Here is a 16925-nt window from a genome sequence, read left to right as displayed (position 1 = left end):
GTGATTTAATGGGACTAATTGTAAAATGGAGGAAGAGAGAGACAAAAGTGAGTTGTGAAGAAAACAGAGGGGTAGAATAATTAATAATAATTTGTCCAAAGTTTTGCACCATTTCTAGCTGTATAAATGTACCTGTGTTGAAGGGTTGCCCTATACCTGCTGACACTACTAACTGCAATCAAATATTTTTTAATTGTTAACTTATTTTTCTCTTCCTTTTTTTGTTGCATATGTTCTACTTTTATTTAATAAGACGGCCCTGAGTATCAAAACCTGTATGTACCAAAAACTGGGAGAAAGGTAGTGTGATCCAAAATAACGCAGCTACATAACCATGACTGATAACCATGACTGCAGTACAGCCGTATATGTTTTACAATATATATTATATATATTTATACAATGGCTTTTACATAGTGACGCACACAGGTTATGGAAGTAAGGACTCGACTCCAAACCAGGCTTTTCAGGTGGTGCAGGAGCAGTGTTTTCTGTGGGAGAGAGTAACTCCCTTTGGTGTGATCTTTTACATGCACAAAAACGCAACATAACACGATAAAGGAAAGGCAAAAAGCATAATATGACCTCTGTAAATACAAATGGGTTATATTTCTTTAAGTGGGGTGTCATTTAACGTATTGTAATAGCACCTTAGCAGAATTGTTGAAAACCCACCTACCTCTCATGGGGAAGATCAGTCTTTCTTGACCGGCCACTTCTTTGTGCTGGTGGAATGTCACTATAGATGTGATTTCTCTTTTCAACAAGAAAACATCTGTCATGCATTTTGATAACAGCTCCTTATGATCGGCACCACCGACCATCACTGCAGGCTTTTTTTGCTCTCTATTCAGAAAGAAAGCAGTTGATTTCTGGTTGATTTGCCAAGCGTGCACTGTGATCATTCAGAGTCTGCGAGTGCCTATACATAAAAACATAAGAAAAATATTGTATTTTCAGTCTTGAGCACATTTTTTCCCTTTTATTTACTACTGTAAAACCTTTCTCAGCAATTCATGTTGTATTATTACTATCCCCACAGTGAACCATATTGTGGATGGTATGAATCTTACTTAAGTCTCCTTTTTCTATTAGATAGCAGTATGTCTCATTTACATACATTTTGTTGAAGGTTGCAGCTATCTAGTGGGGTATTTTTTCTAATCCCCCCAGCACCTTTGATGGCACAAACTGAAAATGTGCTGACCTTGTGGATATACAGCAGAATGCACATCCAGAACACTCCAGCATAGACATACACAAACTTATCAATTTGTTTTTACATGCCGTTTTGAATGGTGTTATGGCATCATGTGTTCATCTCTCTCGCATAAACACGAAAGCATCATAGCGGCCCACATCCCAACCCTTTCCATTCAAACAATGCAGGGTAAACAGATGGTGATTTGTTAGGACATTTCACAACGGGGAGATAGTAAAAACTGTATCTGTGTCATGTCTCTCCTAAAATATTTGGTTTCAAATGTGGCTGGGTCTGGGGTGTATTTTCAGCAGCACGGACACTACTCATGAGAAATGCTATAGGAGTATTAAAGGAATACAGGCAGCGTTGTGTCTGTGATGCACTTGCTCTTCCTTGCCGCTTGTCACTTTGAACGTAAAGGTGATAGTACTCTATAGAGTAGACCACTACAGTTTGGAAAAGTATTGTAATTAAATGAAATATGGGGAATGTTAAAGAGCTGAGATGAAAGTGATGGTATAATGCACTCATAATAATGAGTTTTGAAAGCATTCTGAATAAGGGGTGCTTATAACTAGGATTATACGGCGCTATATACAGTGTTGGGAAGATTACTTTGGAAATGTAGTTGGTTACAATTACAAGTTACCCAGTTGAAAATGTAATAGTAGTGTAACTATTTCAATTACTTTCTCAAAGTAATGTAACTAATTACATTTGATTACATTATGATTACTTTTCTTAATTTTGAATGAAATCTCTCAACTGCTAACCATTTTCACCTTTTAAGAACTATAGTGTGATAAACCTTTCAGTTCAAAGGTTTAACCATATATTATGAGTCTGACCTCAGGCCTGTACCGCGAAGGAGGCTCACTTCCTCACTAAATGGAGCGACAACGGGCTGATTTCAGCCAAGAGGAGCAGGTTGTTTTAATGGAGAGAGTATGAGCGATAGAAAAAAGCCTGAAGCAACAGTGTTGCTGCAAATATGACAAGAGGAGGCTGATTTTATTTTCTGACAGCTCTATATTGAGCTGCTGTTAAATATGAAGCTTTAGAGCAACAACAACTGTTGTTTTAAAATGTGTTTTATATTGTTTTCATATGTTTCACTGATTGCAATTATAAAATACCAGTGTGTGTTTTATTGAAAGCGAGTATGGGTGTGTGTATGAAAATAGGTTATAGTGGGTTTTTTAGGTTCTGTAGCTACGAGCAAATCTCATGTTGTCTCTGTACAAAGACCTTTTTAAATGTGAGAAAACAGAGTAGACCTACTTAAGATTTGCGTTTGGGCAACACATAACAGGCGAAACAATTAATTTATTCATGGCCACACTAAGTTAAATTATCTGTCCTGCTGCGAGCGCACAACTTCTTTCCGTGATGACTGACTGTATATAAAAGTAAATAGTCTATAGCCTAATAAATGACCTCCTGACGCGAGTCGGATCAACAGCTGAGCAGCGTATCCCCTCAGCTGAACATCTGTAGGCGGAGATGCTCAGAGAGAAAGTAAACAGCAGCGGATCAGCGTGATCTCTCCCTCTGTACAAATGCTCCGTTCTGATCCAGCTCCACTGGACTTTCAAAGTAAAGGTGACGCCAGCTGTAAATGAGTTAAATAGTGAAACAGCGGCGCTTTTTAAGCCGATTTTATGATTAAACTCTGAACAGAACCTGGTCGGGACCAGGTTATGAGCTAAGCATAAGTTACCATGGTGATCTAGGCGGGTTAAAAGAGAGCCACCTTTGTAATACAGGAAAGCCTGGCTTCTGTCTGTATTAAGTGTTTTTTGTATTTCCAGCCCAGGAACATCTTGTGCGCCGCCGACACTGTTGCTGCTGAGTCTGACTGCCGCTGTTTGTCGGTTGAGTCGAATGGCACATGACCAGAGAGAGCCAATCACAAGTGTCAGTTTTGGGAGGAGGATGTTGATATGAAAAAAACTAAAAACAAACATGAATCCAGGGGGGGCGAAAAACTATTTGATCAATCCGAGCTTTTGCGGTGATTTTTCAAATGTAACTTAAGCTGTAATCATTGAAATTTCCAAAAGCAACTGTAATTTAATGACATATTTTTTATATTTTTTACATAATGTAACGGATTACAATTACGTAAATTTTGTAATTAAATTACGTAACGTCGTTACATGTAATTCGTTACTCCCCAACGCTGGCTATATATAGCATCGAATGTGCATTATAAGACATAAGTGTGTACATTTTATATAATATTGCATTATTGAAATTAGCTTCATAGAAAGTTTAACCGGTGCAATTACAACCTCGCCTGCTAATTCAGCAGCACAGCCAGCACCATGGATTTATTAATATACAGCACAGTTAGACTTCTTATATTTAAAGGTTGATTTTAACTTTAGTCAGATAAACTACATCTAACTAAACAATCCCTCTGCCTCTGCTCTCTCTCTGCTACTAGGAGGGTAACAAGGGGGATACATTTTGGTAATTTTGCTCCCTCATTCGCCCACAGATTGCACTGGTAGTAAGTGTTTCTTTAAAGTGTACAGTACCGTAAACAGAGGGCTGTAGAAGGAGACCAGTTGTCAGCAGCCGACAGCAGCACGGTTTCGAGCCACGGCAGGAAAAATGATCAGGCCTCCCACACCCCGAGTCATCTGTCTGGAGGATAATTGGTCTCCTCTTTGCCATGTTTCACCTTGCAGCTGTACACACTCTCCTTTGAGGATGATGTGTGTGTGCAGCGGTCCGTGTGCATGTCTGCATTTGCGAGTGTGTGTCCGTGCGTTCACACTCGTGTGTGATTTTAGTCAGCGGGGGTCTAGGCGGGGGTAGCGGTGGGTCCACCTGCTCGGTCCGAGTCACAGTCCATTCATCTAACTCCATTAAGCGGCATCCTTGCGAGCGGCCGAGCTGTGGGGCTCCACTAAAGTGATGCGGCCCCATCAAGGGCCATGCTTTGTTAGCCAAAACATCATTTGTTAATTACCTTGCAAGTCTTGAGTAGCAGAGTCATACATCATCACGTTCCTGCTGTAAACACCATAAGGCATGCAACTGTGAAAGATCAAACCTCGCCTATGCCGTGCAAGGACAAAAAATTAAGTATTTGTCTCTAATTCACCATGCCTGCAGTTCAAAGGCAGTTGAGTCATTGTTGCCCGTTAATTTAAACACCTTCACGGTCCAAGGTTAATTCAAAGACATAACATTTCAGTTCATATAGCAATTGCCACAAGGTTTGACACTTTCAAAGTGAAAACTGTTTTCTTAAAATCTACTATTGGATTCAATTATTGTATTGCACATTTTTTAGAATAACCTGAACTATTTATAATTTAAGGCATTTTTGTGATAATTGCATTCAAGATTCAATCATTTATAGGTTAACAGAATAAGAAAGTACTTGATAAGATGTTATGTTATATAGTGGGTCTGACATGATAGCTCATTTGCAGAAGAGTAACACAACTAGCATTTTATAGGGGTCGGATTTCAACATCAAGAATGAAAATGTAGCTGTTGATTGATCAACTACTGATCAGCTACTAAAGATGATGGGAAGTGAAAGCTGGAGGCCACATTCCAATGTAAAACAACATTTCACTACCAGGGTTAAATAAACGTGTGCAAGATGTGGGCTGATGTTTTAAAATGAACCTACGCCTTTCCTATCACATCGTGTCACACTATCAAACTGTAATTTTAGTTAGGAGGTGGTTGAATGCTAATGTTGGCTGATGTGTTATCCTTTAAATATGACACCCTCTAGATATTTACCAGCCATCACGTTTCAGTGGCTGATCAATCAGGAAATGGTGAAATGATAACAAATGTATCAGATTCCCTCCGTTTATACAACATGCAGCCTAGAACACATCAACACGGCATTTGAGCTTCCCACCCTCTGACAGTGTGATGTCAGAGGGAAAGTGACTCATTTTTTGTTTGTAAGGACCAGAGCAATTGATATGTTAGCTGGTTCATGTGCAGTGAGAAAGTTAAAAGTGTGCAGAAAAATATTTCTGTGACTGTAGAACACGCATGTTAGAGCAAAGGGCAAGGATACAAATAGAATAACAGCTAAGGAGAGATCAAATGTACTTTCTCTGAGAGCAATTCCAATGAACAGAGTGGAGTTGTTTTCGTTGTGTGTGTGTGCGTGTAGAAAGTGATGTTCAGCCTTGGAAAGAAGATTGGGAGCGACTCCACAATTCTGACTGGTCTGAAGTGGGAAGGTCAATCGAGTGATGAGAGTAGTGAGGACCAGGTGGAGTGATACCACAGTAGAGCAGAGAAGGGAGTGCTAATAGACAGTACTGAGCCATGTGGAGCTGCAAAAAGGCCGGAAGGTACAGTGCGGATGTAGATCTCTTGTACTTAGGTGCCCGAGTTGGGAATTTGATAAGAGCAGCCGCCACATGAGTTCCTGTTGATCTCAAAAACAAGGTGACCTTGTAAATTCACAAACCACTGAATAAAACACTCAGTTTTATCATGATTCAATTTATGAGTTATCTCACTGCTGCTCCTCATTTTCATTTTTCACAAGGACTTGCCTTGAGCGAGAAAAAAAAAAAACGTTTTTCTTTTTTTTTTTTTTTTACCCTTGATGCTTTTTGGATCAATCATAGATGTGCTGTGCTGTTTCTGAAGACTGTCTGTGACAGAGTCATTTGAGAGTCAAGCACTCATATAGTCAGGTCACTTTAAGCTCCTGGTGCAGGAGGGACTGCACCAACATGACAATAACCGCATGTCATGTGACGGGCTGCCCGCTGATAAGACAAGTGCAAAAACGAGGAGCGACAGCTCTCATATTCACTTTTGCTTCAAGGACAATTCTGCATTGCTTCTTTGGCTCTCACCTTTATTTGAAGAGATTTTTGTACCATATACATTTAAATAAATAGGTCTCATTAGAGACAAAATGTACATTTCTTAACAGAAAAGTGTTTTGAAGAGCTACAAACTGACTACTTTCACTTGTTTGTGTTTATATGTTTATGTGACTTCCTTTTTCAGAGGGATCTCAGAACACTGCAGTCTCACACGGTGGCAGATGCTGTATAACCCATGAAACATTTCCCAAATGCACTTAGCCCTACTGTAGAAGTAAACTACATTTCCCCTTGCAGTTACCTCCGCTAACAGAGAATCAGATCACTTTAGAAGCCTTCCTGTCCCATCTCTCCTTGCGGCAAGAGATGTGGTGCGACAATGACCGGGGCTTTCACAAACAATGGAGTCCTCTTTCCGGGGCTGGGATAACTCCACCTGACACCTGACACTGAGCATGAGCTCCCACCGGGAGACTGAGAGCTCTGTAGCTGTGAAGACTGACTAGGTGCTAGAGTGGCCTTGGGCAACGACAGAAGCCATGGCATGTCTCGATCCAATCCAAGGTAGTAGAGCTGTTGCTCTAGAGTCGCCCTTGACCAAGACACTGGACCTGCAGCGCGCGGGTTAAACACAGAGCACTGTTTACCACAGCCCTCATAATGTCTACCAATCTATTTACTTCTGAGGTAAGTAGAAATGGCAGTGGGAGTATGCTGACAGTGCAGATGTCAAAGTCACTCGCTGCTGCTAAGGTGCAGTGAAGACTGAGTGTGCTGTGAGGGGTAACTGTTGAGGCAGCCTACAGGAGCACAGACACATAAGCATTAGCAGCTCGTGATTTCAAAGTTAATTCAACTTCAACGGCATGGCGAACATCCGATAAATGTGCATTCTTGGCTCCAGGGGGCTCCAAACTTTGCAGTATCATTAACCACCAAGGCAGAAGTAATTTGATCAAGGCTAATTTTGTTATTAGCCTGATTGTGTCCTCTGCCTGACCCGGGCAAGGCGACAGAGATGAATAAGGGGATCCTTCCATTTGGTTTGCATGGTGCATGCAAAAAAACAACAAATGGCTTGAGAGCATTTTTCTCATTAGCTCTGATATCCCATGAGGTTCTTCATTTGACAATATGCCACAATGGTATTTTATTTTTTTTAGTGCAGGGAGGACAGACTAATTAACACTTAAAGATAAAATTGTTTCAGATATATATTTTTTAAGATGGTAATGAACTTTTGAATTAGATTGAAATTCCTTTTAAGGGAAAAAGTTTCACTTTTCACTCTTCTGACCTCTGAGTTATTTAAAGCTAATTTGTAAAACAAACAGAGTTCTTATAAAATGACAGCAATCACACACTTTGATTGCCCCTCAGTCGCACAGCTGCCTGCCGATCTGAAAGGCTCCAGTACTTCCTCCTGCACAAGTACCTTGATGCTAATCAGCCGTTTTGTAATTGAGACTTCTGCTCCGCTACATAGGATCTCTCGGTTGCCATGGAAACCGGAGAACATTCTCGATCGTTTCCTGATCACTTCTTGTTCTCTTCTTGACTGAACCAATCATCCGAGATACAAGACGTGAAAAGCTCTTGACGAAGGTAAAGGTCAAAAGAATCGCCTGCTGCTTGTTAGACGTCAGGAATTCATTGTGATTGTTGGATTGTTGTGGGAAGAACAGAAAGTGGACAGCTGAGTAAAAAGTGGAATTTGTTGTGATGAATGACGACATGAGTCTCCTAAAATGTGTTTGTTTTCGAAAAACATTCACCCACCTGCTGCAGTTATGCAAGAATATGCAAAACTCAGAAATGGGCAAAGCAATAATGATTTTAACCATTTAGTTAAAGGTGCAGTGTAGTAATGTGATTACTTTTATGACTTTTTTGAGTAACTTGTAGTGTTTAACACACAGTATGTAACTTTTGCTGCCAGGAGTCCTTTAATCAAAACAAAGATGTAATTTGATAACGATGTGAGGTAGCGTGGGATCATGGGAGTTGCGGTCTTTGCTGTGAAACAACCACATTGCAGATGAGAAGACGTAAAGTCTCTCAAACAAGATAATGTTTTAAAGTTGTAATGTCGTTATGTTTAGTCACTTTGGCCGACTTAACATCCTCCCTCTCTGACTCTCTCCTGAAGGACACAATTGACCTTCGAATCCTGCCTATTTTCACTCTCTGATCCAATAACTGTTGAGCCAGCCTGTCAGTCCAACTTGATGAATGTACCTAACCCTAACCCTGGCCACGTGGAAGGCATTTTGTTCAAACTGAAGAGTGGATTAGCCGGTGTGGTAGACATAAACACCAGATGAACATCAGTGTAGATGTAAAGTCACATTGTATAGATACCACAATGTTCATGGTCACATCTTAGGTTTGCTCATGTTAACAGAACGTGGACTCAATAGCTCTCTACAAAAACAGGTAACGATAACTTGAACGGTAATTCAAGTCCTTTCCCAAGTCTTTCTAACATTACCATAGAAAACTCCTTTTGATGTAGCATTACGTCATGGCGCTAATAAAATGTAACATTTTGAATCCATCCTTCCTTCCATCACGTACTCAAGTCCTTGTTGTCGGTTAAATGGAACAGGTGTCGCTATGTTTCTTATGGTCAAGCATGTTCTAAAAAATGGTAATGGGGAGCACTGGTCAATTAGCCTCTCCCCTAAGAGATGAATCTGTATCACCTATACCACTAAAGTCAGCTAGGTGTAGTTGTCATTGTTGGTGGGTAGGCTAATGCACCAAGAAATGTAGTACGGTGCCAAGAAAGACAGTGATGAAGACTGCAAGCTACTGTAGCAAACATGGATGTAAACAAAACAGAACTGCTTGTTTTTTGTCTTTTTTGGGGGGCGGGGGATGGAGATGCATTCATCATGTTTGATACACATGTAATGCATTTTGTATTACTCGTTAATCCATAATGCTGGGGCGCTCCAGTAGCTCAGGTGGTAAAGCATGCGCCCAGTTTGTAGAGGATCTGTCCTCGCTGCAGCAGCCCAGGGTTTAAATCTGACCTGTGGCCCCTTGATGCTTCTCATCCCCTTTTTCTTTCATCTTTGTAAACTGTCCTATAAATAAAGCCATGAAAAGGACAGAAGTAGATGTGTATATATGTATTAAAAAAAAAGGAAAAAAAAGTCCTGATTTCTATTTCCACATGTATCAAATACAGAATATGTGACATGTCAGTGTGAAGGCTTTTAACTCATTAAAACGTAGTAAGGAGTAATGTAAGTAACTCACTTTATTTGATGAGTCATTGCGATGTGATGAGCGGCTGTCTCCACTATGTCTTTATCAAAATTATTTCATCACTTCGCTCCATTGTGTGCAGTGCTGATGGCTTTCAAAGACTCTGCTCCGTCTCTGAGATGCACACAAATCAAACTGCCGAGTTGACTTTTGTTACAGAGCGATAGTGACAGCCAGCTGGCCTCGGGGGCAGTTGGAAGGGCAGCACGCTCTCCTGAGCTCTACCCTACTGCTTCTGCTGCAGCCCCGCATACGAAGGATGCATGAAATGTTCGCAAGAGCCTGAAAAAAACCTCGAGCCATGCATTTCCTTTGCCACCTAACCTAATATGACATGTATCCCTACAGCGGTGCAGATTTAATGCTGCATAATCTGGCTCCGCTGACTGTAGCAACGTGGGCTCGTCTGTGGAATTTGTTACATTTACCTCCTGAAAGAATGTTTTCCTTTTTGCCAATGCCACAATGCTAAAATTGAATCCTGGATTCTTTTTGTAGCTTGTCAATGACGGACCGGCTGAATGAAAAATCGCACTCAAAACTGCCAGAGAGGCAGTTTGTATTTACCTTCAGCGAGGTATAACTGCTCCCTTTTCTGTGTGCCAAGCAAAACGGGACTGACGGTTTTAAATGCTGGTGGAATAGGATGTCAGTCTCCTGGTGGCTTTATAGCAAATGCGAGTATATTGGGAAAGCTGCTACTGTGTTTGTTTTTAGAGGGCTGGTTTACATCTGTCATGTTTCCTCTGCTGGCACAGATGACAAGCTGTATGTCACATTAAGGCCTACTGGTCATCACACCCCTAATAAAGTCACTGCGGTTCACCCTGCAGCACACGCTGTCCTGAGCCTCTCCGTCGTGTGTTGTCGAACGCTGGCAACTCATAGAGCCCGTTAAACTGGTGAATATTCAGTGGCTTGGTGTCCATCGGAGTGGAAACATCTGTCGAGGAGCTAAATACTTATGCCACAAGGTAATCAAAAGCATGATAATCACCGCACTAAAATCCGATTTCCCAGGAAGAAATACATTATCATAGCATGGTATGGCAGCCTATACTCCTATCTCAGTCACTTCATTACCCCTGATGTCGATTCCTCATATTTGCTGAGACATGCGCAATTCTCCGGGGCTTGTTGTCTCAAGAAAAAGGCAGCATCAGCAGTAGGATCTTCGAAAAAAAAAAAAAAAAAGAAATATTCAGTTGGGAATGAGAAAAGCCACCGCAAACACATCCAGTTTCTATTTTGATTTATTGCACTTTGTAATTATAGTAACCAAAGGGCTTTGCTCCGACGTGCGGATATTCAGAAACGAGCTGATTTATTTTCTTGCCACAACGTCGAGGTTTGCTGATCAGACTGTGTGCGCGCAGTATTTGTACGTGACTGCACGTACAAGTGTTTCATTGTCCAAAAGTGAACATGTTTGGAAAAAAAAATCGAGTGCTGATGTCTGCAAGGTGGCAACGCTGCAGGAAGTGCATCAGAGCCAAAAATGTGTTTGTGAGTCACGTTCAGCATGAAGAGAACTGACGGAGATCTAATCCCCGTCTGATGTAATTCAGAACAGACAATTAAACAAACGGTATTAATAAGGCAACAGCAGGGCCAGATTCAGAGGTCCCCTCTGGGGCATAAAGCCAATGGTCCATGTAAACACGTTGCCTCTCCGTGCAGAAAGGTCACGGCAACGTGGACACTGGACAGCTCAGTGGTTCATCTCAGGGTATCTTAGAGAACACGCGTATAGACAGATTCATTAGCTGTAGCTGCACCTTGATCTGCCTGGATGATTCTCTCCTTCTCCACCCTTTTTCTCTCTGTATCATCCCCCTATCATATCATTATTTTGTCAGAGGATTTATGCTCCTGAGATCAATATTATCTTCATCTCTGTGCGTCCAAAACAGAGAGTGGTTTGTGATGTGTTATGCCCCGCTAAGTACAGTACAAAGCCTGTAAGCAGACATGACCCTCCTGGCCTACGAACAGTCTCTTCTTACATGGGTCGGTTCACACAGATTACAAACATATAGGCGTGTACTTATAACATTATTACACATTGAGGTCATTCTTGACTTTTCCAGAAAAATATCTGTGATAAGATAAAAATAAAGGCTCACTTAGTCGCTTTTGCGGGAGCTGCTGGCTGCATCTCACGGCCTCTTTTAGTGGATAGACCGTGTCCGGGGCCTCGCCACATGACCTATCACCAAGATTCCATCGGGCCCGTTACCACTGCATTACGGCCACGACAGAGTCGCCGATCGCGACTTAAAACACAAGTCAATTAGTCAGGTCAAGGAAAAATTAAGGCAGCCATTATGCTCCACTTCTGAAACGCTCCCAGTGGGGGCAATAAAACAGTGCAGGTAACAGAGAGGTGCCCGTTGGAATCAAGGGGTAAGGATGCTACTTTTTGGGCAGTGATAACAGGAGGTCATATATGGATCATCTGTTCAGGGATGCTCTTTGGAGTCTGATACAAATTATCTTCTTGATCTTCCTCCAGATGTCCGCTGACCCCCTGGTTATCCTTGACTTCCTTTTTTGGTTGATTTTAAGAAGACTGTAAGCCGAATTCCTTCCTTGAGTTAAGCGCATTTTGTTAAATGAGCCATCAGTGGTATTGTTGACAGCTTTTTCGAGGTAAACAGTTTCTGCACCTCTTCTATACTTTTCAATAGCAGCAATTATACTGATTATAATTGAGCAATTATTATGACGTAAGAAATGATTTAATGATTTTTTTCCACCGTGCCAAACCGATGGAATTCATAGCTTGACACAAATCCAAAAAGGAAACAGTGGATGTGTAAACAAACGCTTTGTGTGGGAAATATGTGTTGGCTGAATGACCAAGTATTTAAAATCCTGCTGCTACAGTTTGCAGAGGAAATTGGTGGGAGAATTGGTCCCTGTACTTCTATTTGATGTCTCAATCACACAGCCCCGCCGCCGGTCTCTGAAGCACGACAAGCTTTATTCAAGCAATTTTGAATAGTCACCACTGCCGGTCAAACCGTTTAAGTCCTCTCGAAGCGCAGCATCAGTGCTGATGAATGCGAGGAGTGGTTTTACCAAATTTGTCACAATGCATAGTGAGGAGATGATTTCAAGCCTCAGGTGTTTCAAAGGCGCTCATCAACAATTATCTTCTTCTGCCATGAAACAAATGGTTGGACATTTTTTTTTTTACTATATATTTGGGTCCATTCGATAACATAACCAACTGGTTATCAGCTCTGCAAATGGCTCCATCATTACGCCATATGGGCACAAAATATGCACAACTAAAAAGTATCATCATTGCGTGGCAGCTGTTTATATTCAAACAGTAAAAAAAAAACAAACAACTTCATTCATACGTTTGCCCATATGTGACACGCAAAAAATTGGGAAGGAATGCTAATTCCATTTCTGGCATTAGTCATGAGCAACACAAATACAGGAGCTGCAACTTTTGTCTGGAGGTGGCCCAATAATTTACTGAGTGGTGCATATATAGCTGATATGTACATTTTTTGGCAGCGTCCCCCGGATACATTATTATACTCCCTTGAAGGCGCAGCGGAATTATGGTTTCAGCGTCAATGATGCAGTAAACGGAGCAGGATCCCCCCCCAAAATGTCGTATTTTGGAAGAAATATGTGTGAATATTGCGTAATTTAAAATTGAGGGCCCACGTTGAGTGCCTGTGTGCTATGCTGGCTCAGCAGAGACTGTATTTTCCCTCGCAGACTCAGGCTGGTGCACAAAATAACATCACGTTAACGTTCCTCACTGCTGTACTGGAAGCGTCAATATTGTAGATGTGGTGTGGCTTCATGGTACGGCGACCTCGCGGTCCAGTGCAAAGCAGGAATTGCCAACTTGAGAAAAAAAACTGCAGTGAAAGTGATGAGAATAAAAGAAGAACCCATCCCTTGACACTATCTATGACGAAACTGTTGTCAGACGATCATACACGCTGAATACAAACTCTTACCTTTATGCAGCCACTTCAGAGCGAGCAGATTTAAAAAACAACCGCTTCAGTCTTTTTTTATTTTAACGTTCACAACACTAATAAACAAACGAAATATGTTAACTTCAACATACTTCACAGACACTGTTGCACTTGTTTCTGTTTAATTTGTGACGATTTTTCCGTTTACTGTTTTTATGATTACAACCTCATTTTTTCCAATTGGGGAGGGATGAGTTTCTGCCCCAAGCAAAAGGAGTTTAAGTATCTTGCAGTCTGATTCAGGAGTGACGGGAAAATGGAGCGTGAAATGGATTGGCAGTTTGGTGTGGCATCAGTATTGCTGCCATGCCTGACTGTGAAGCTTTTAGGTTTTCCATTCGATTTGCGTTCCAACCCTCACCTATAGTCCTGAGCGTCGATAGGAGCCGGTTAAGGTTGGTTCGATCTTCTGGTTAGGATGCCTCCCTGGCACCTCCCTTCGGATATTTTCCTGGCACGACCGACTGGGAGAAGACCCCTGGGTAGGACCAGAACGCACCGGTGGTATAACATACAAGATGCTCATCTGGCCAGGAACCGGAGCTGGAATGCGTTGGCGGGGAGAGGACATCTGGACTACCATGCTTATCCTGCTGCCACCAGGACCTGACCTCAGATAAGACAATGGATGGGGGGGATAGCTCATTTTATAGAAAATATTATAAAACCTCTTAGGGCCTGTGCAATATTGTGCCTTTCTTACCTTATATTTTGTCCATCCTACGTATATGAAAAATAAAACCATAATAGAATAAAACCTCTGCCTAAAACCATAGCCCCCAAAATGACCATAAAAGTTCTGAATCTGCATTTTGTAAAACATTGCGAACAGCTGTTGATAAGCTGTACATTGTTTTAAGCTACATGTAATAACCTGGTAGCTGAGCTGAACTTCAGTGTCGACACATCATTTGGAGAAGTGATGCTTCTCTAACCCACCTGTCCTTGTTTCCAGTAGCCAGGTGTGAAAGTCACTTATGGCGTGACGCAGCAGATTCAGCAGATCGGAAATGGATTATAATTTCCTCTAAATCACTATTGAACCAGGTGTCACAGCCCTTTTTAAAATATGCACAGTTGTTCTACACAGTACCATAAGGACGTGCTGCTCTCGTGTCGATTAGTCTGGTGTTCTTGCAGATTTATGATGCTCTAGCCCAATTCACATTTTCATCGCCGTCAACCACCGCCAACGTCTTCAAGCTATTTTAACTTTTAAATGAAACGATATGAGTGCTTTTTAAACCGAAAATGTAATATCTGAACATTTTTAAACCCACCCTGGCGATGCTAAATGTTTCAGCGTGCATGGACTTCACGTTAAAGTCATCTGAAATTTAAAGCCCTTTGATTGCAAAGTGTTTTTTTTTTTGTTTTTTTTTTATCTAATACAGACATCTGTGTCGGAGAAAAAGCTGGAATCAAAGTTTATCATCCAGCATCCAGTTAACTTTAAATCCATCATCTTTTTTTCTCCACAGTAATCCTCAAAACTGGCTCGCAAGGCTGCCGCGTGTCTCCGCCAGCAGCAGGTACGCGGCGGCTTCCAACCACTTGGCATCTCTCACAGGCCTCATTACAGGTTTCCTCCCAGCGTTCCAGCAGCGTTCTGACAGGCTGCACTTTGCAGACCTTCAAATCAACAGGTCAGTAATGTTCGACCTAAATCACACATTCGCATTAATCACAGCACATAGACTAACGTGTGGGAAGGTATGTCAGTGTCCTTTTTCTCTTCCCGATTTCGCTTATGCTATCCTTTGACCAAGATCAGTGGCGGGAAAATAATTGGAGGGATGGGATGTGCTAAGTCAATGTGAGACGAATTACTCATCTGCTGACAACTATGACCATTAGTCAAGAAACTAAAAGAAAAAAAATCACCCGCCTCTCCTACACAGGAGGCTTTATAGTAATACTTAAAGGTCCAATTTGTATAATTTTAGTACATTTTTTTTTTTATTGTAAATAGGATGTGAATGAATAAGTTTTGATGTATTGTATGTACTGTTTTACACATATATCATCTGGAGTTAGCACGCTAACTTGCTAGCCCTTGCCCATTCTTTCTCGTAATACCACTTTGTACTTAAAGAGGTGCCTGTCTGATAGTGTTGCTCAGGTCTCCAGGGGGGGGGCCTTTGGCCTGAACACCTCCTCTAATCAGTAAAAAAAACAGCAAGCTCTCAGTCCAGGCAGAGTAAGCTGATGGTCCTGCTAGCTGGATATTAGATAACATCAGCTACAGTTAGGAGCAGTTAGCAGGGACCCTGGTGAAATGCTGCCCCCTATTTAGTTTCTAGTATGAATTCCACAGGGGACACAATCTTACATATTACACCTTCTTTTTTACCAGGGCCATAACCACCATTGTTGAGTCTGTGAAAGATGTTCTTATGATTTTTAAGATTTTCTATTGTTTGTCTCATCCACTGTGAAAAATTGTGACTCTCATTTTCAATGTATCTGTAATCTGTAATGTTTTTGCCACCAGAAGCATTGCTGCCCATGGAGCCTCAAAACCAGGTAATGTATTTATAATAGTCAGAAGCTTTTGGATTTTTTAAAACAGTTGGTGTATTTGACTTCCAAGAGGCAAACCTGCAGTTAAAACTTATTAACAACAGATTGTAGGATTCTAACTGTGAAAAATCCATTTGTGGGTTTATTCTGAGCGATTATAATGATTACTGAATACAAGTACATGGTTGGTTACAAACATGGTTGAACAATTGTGGATTTTAATCAGGTTTTATATACAGGGTCTGATCTTTAATCGCGTATCAGCTATTTAACTTCATATATTAGAAAAATTCATAACCAAAAGCTGCAGCTCCTGTTAGTGTCACTTAGCTTTCCGGTCTCTGCAAGACTTGTTTTGCTTTTTTGAGGCCTGCAACTGGTAGACTTCACTCTCTTCACTGCTTTTATAAACCTTATTGTCAGGCACAGCTGACAGATGCTTTCAGCCAAAACTGATGAATAAATCCGCTGCCCAGCACCAAACAGCAGGCAGACAAATGTTGGCGGCTTACTGGTGAACAGAGTGGACAGACATTTCCCTTAGGAGTTGGTGGAGACCAAAACAAAGGTAAAAGGAGACAAAGTACTAGATGGCCAGAAACAAACAAATGCTTCATGTCTGGATGCAATTGTCTGCCAACGTCAATTATTTTTAATATATATGTGTGTGTATGTATATATGTATATGTATGTGTATATATATATTTATATATTTTATATATATATATATATACATATATATATATATAGATATAGATATAGATATAGATATATATATATCAAAGTTAACGCAATATCCTCTTAACGGCGTTAATTTTTTTAACGCGTGACTAACGCTCGGTATTAAAAAAAAACAAAAAACGCGCGTTGTATGATTTACGGCCGTCGATGGCACCTGTAGTCTTGAACCAGAGGGTGGCAGAAGAATAAGAAAGGGAATCAGAAGAAGAAGAAGCAGGGTTGGCGGTTCGGGAAAAACACGGTGGACTGAAAAGCAAAAGTGAAAGGAAATGGAGAAAGGACTTATGAATGGCAAATTCACTTTCAAAACACTGCCAGATGGTTCGGTCGATAGGA

The 16925-nt window shown here is 41.2% G+C and overlaps 1 long non-coding RNA gene across 1 annotated transcript; it reads left to right on the top strand.

Moving 5' to 3' along the window:
* Positions 1-7581: 7581 nt before the first annotated feature.
* On the top strand, positions 7582-16295 carry LOC115566860 (uncharacterized). Its single transcript, XR_003981088.1, has 4 exons — positions 7582-7641; positions 14807-14971; positions 15820-15851; positions 16272-16295. It is a non-coding gene; the product is annotated as an uncharacterized LOC115566860 (long non-coding RNA).
* The last annotated feature ends 630 nt before the right edge of the window (positions 16296-16925 follow it).

Source organism: Sparus aurata, chromosome 17, assembly GCF_900880675.1.
Source record: "Sparus aurata chromosome 17, fSpaAur1.1, whole genome shotgun sequence".
Taxonomy (NCBI): domain Eukaryota; kingdom Metazoa; phylum Chordata; class Actinopteri; order Spariformes; family Sparidae; genus Sparus; species Sparus aurata.
This window is presented reverse-complemented; position numbering and strand designations above follow the sequence as displayed.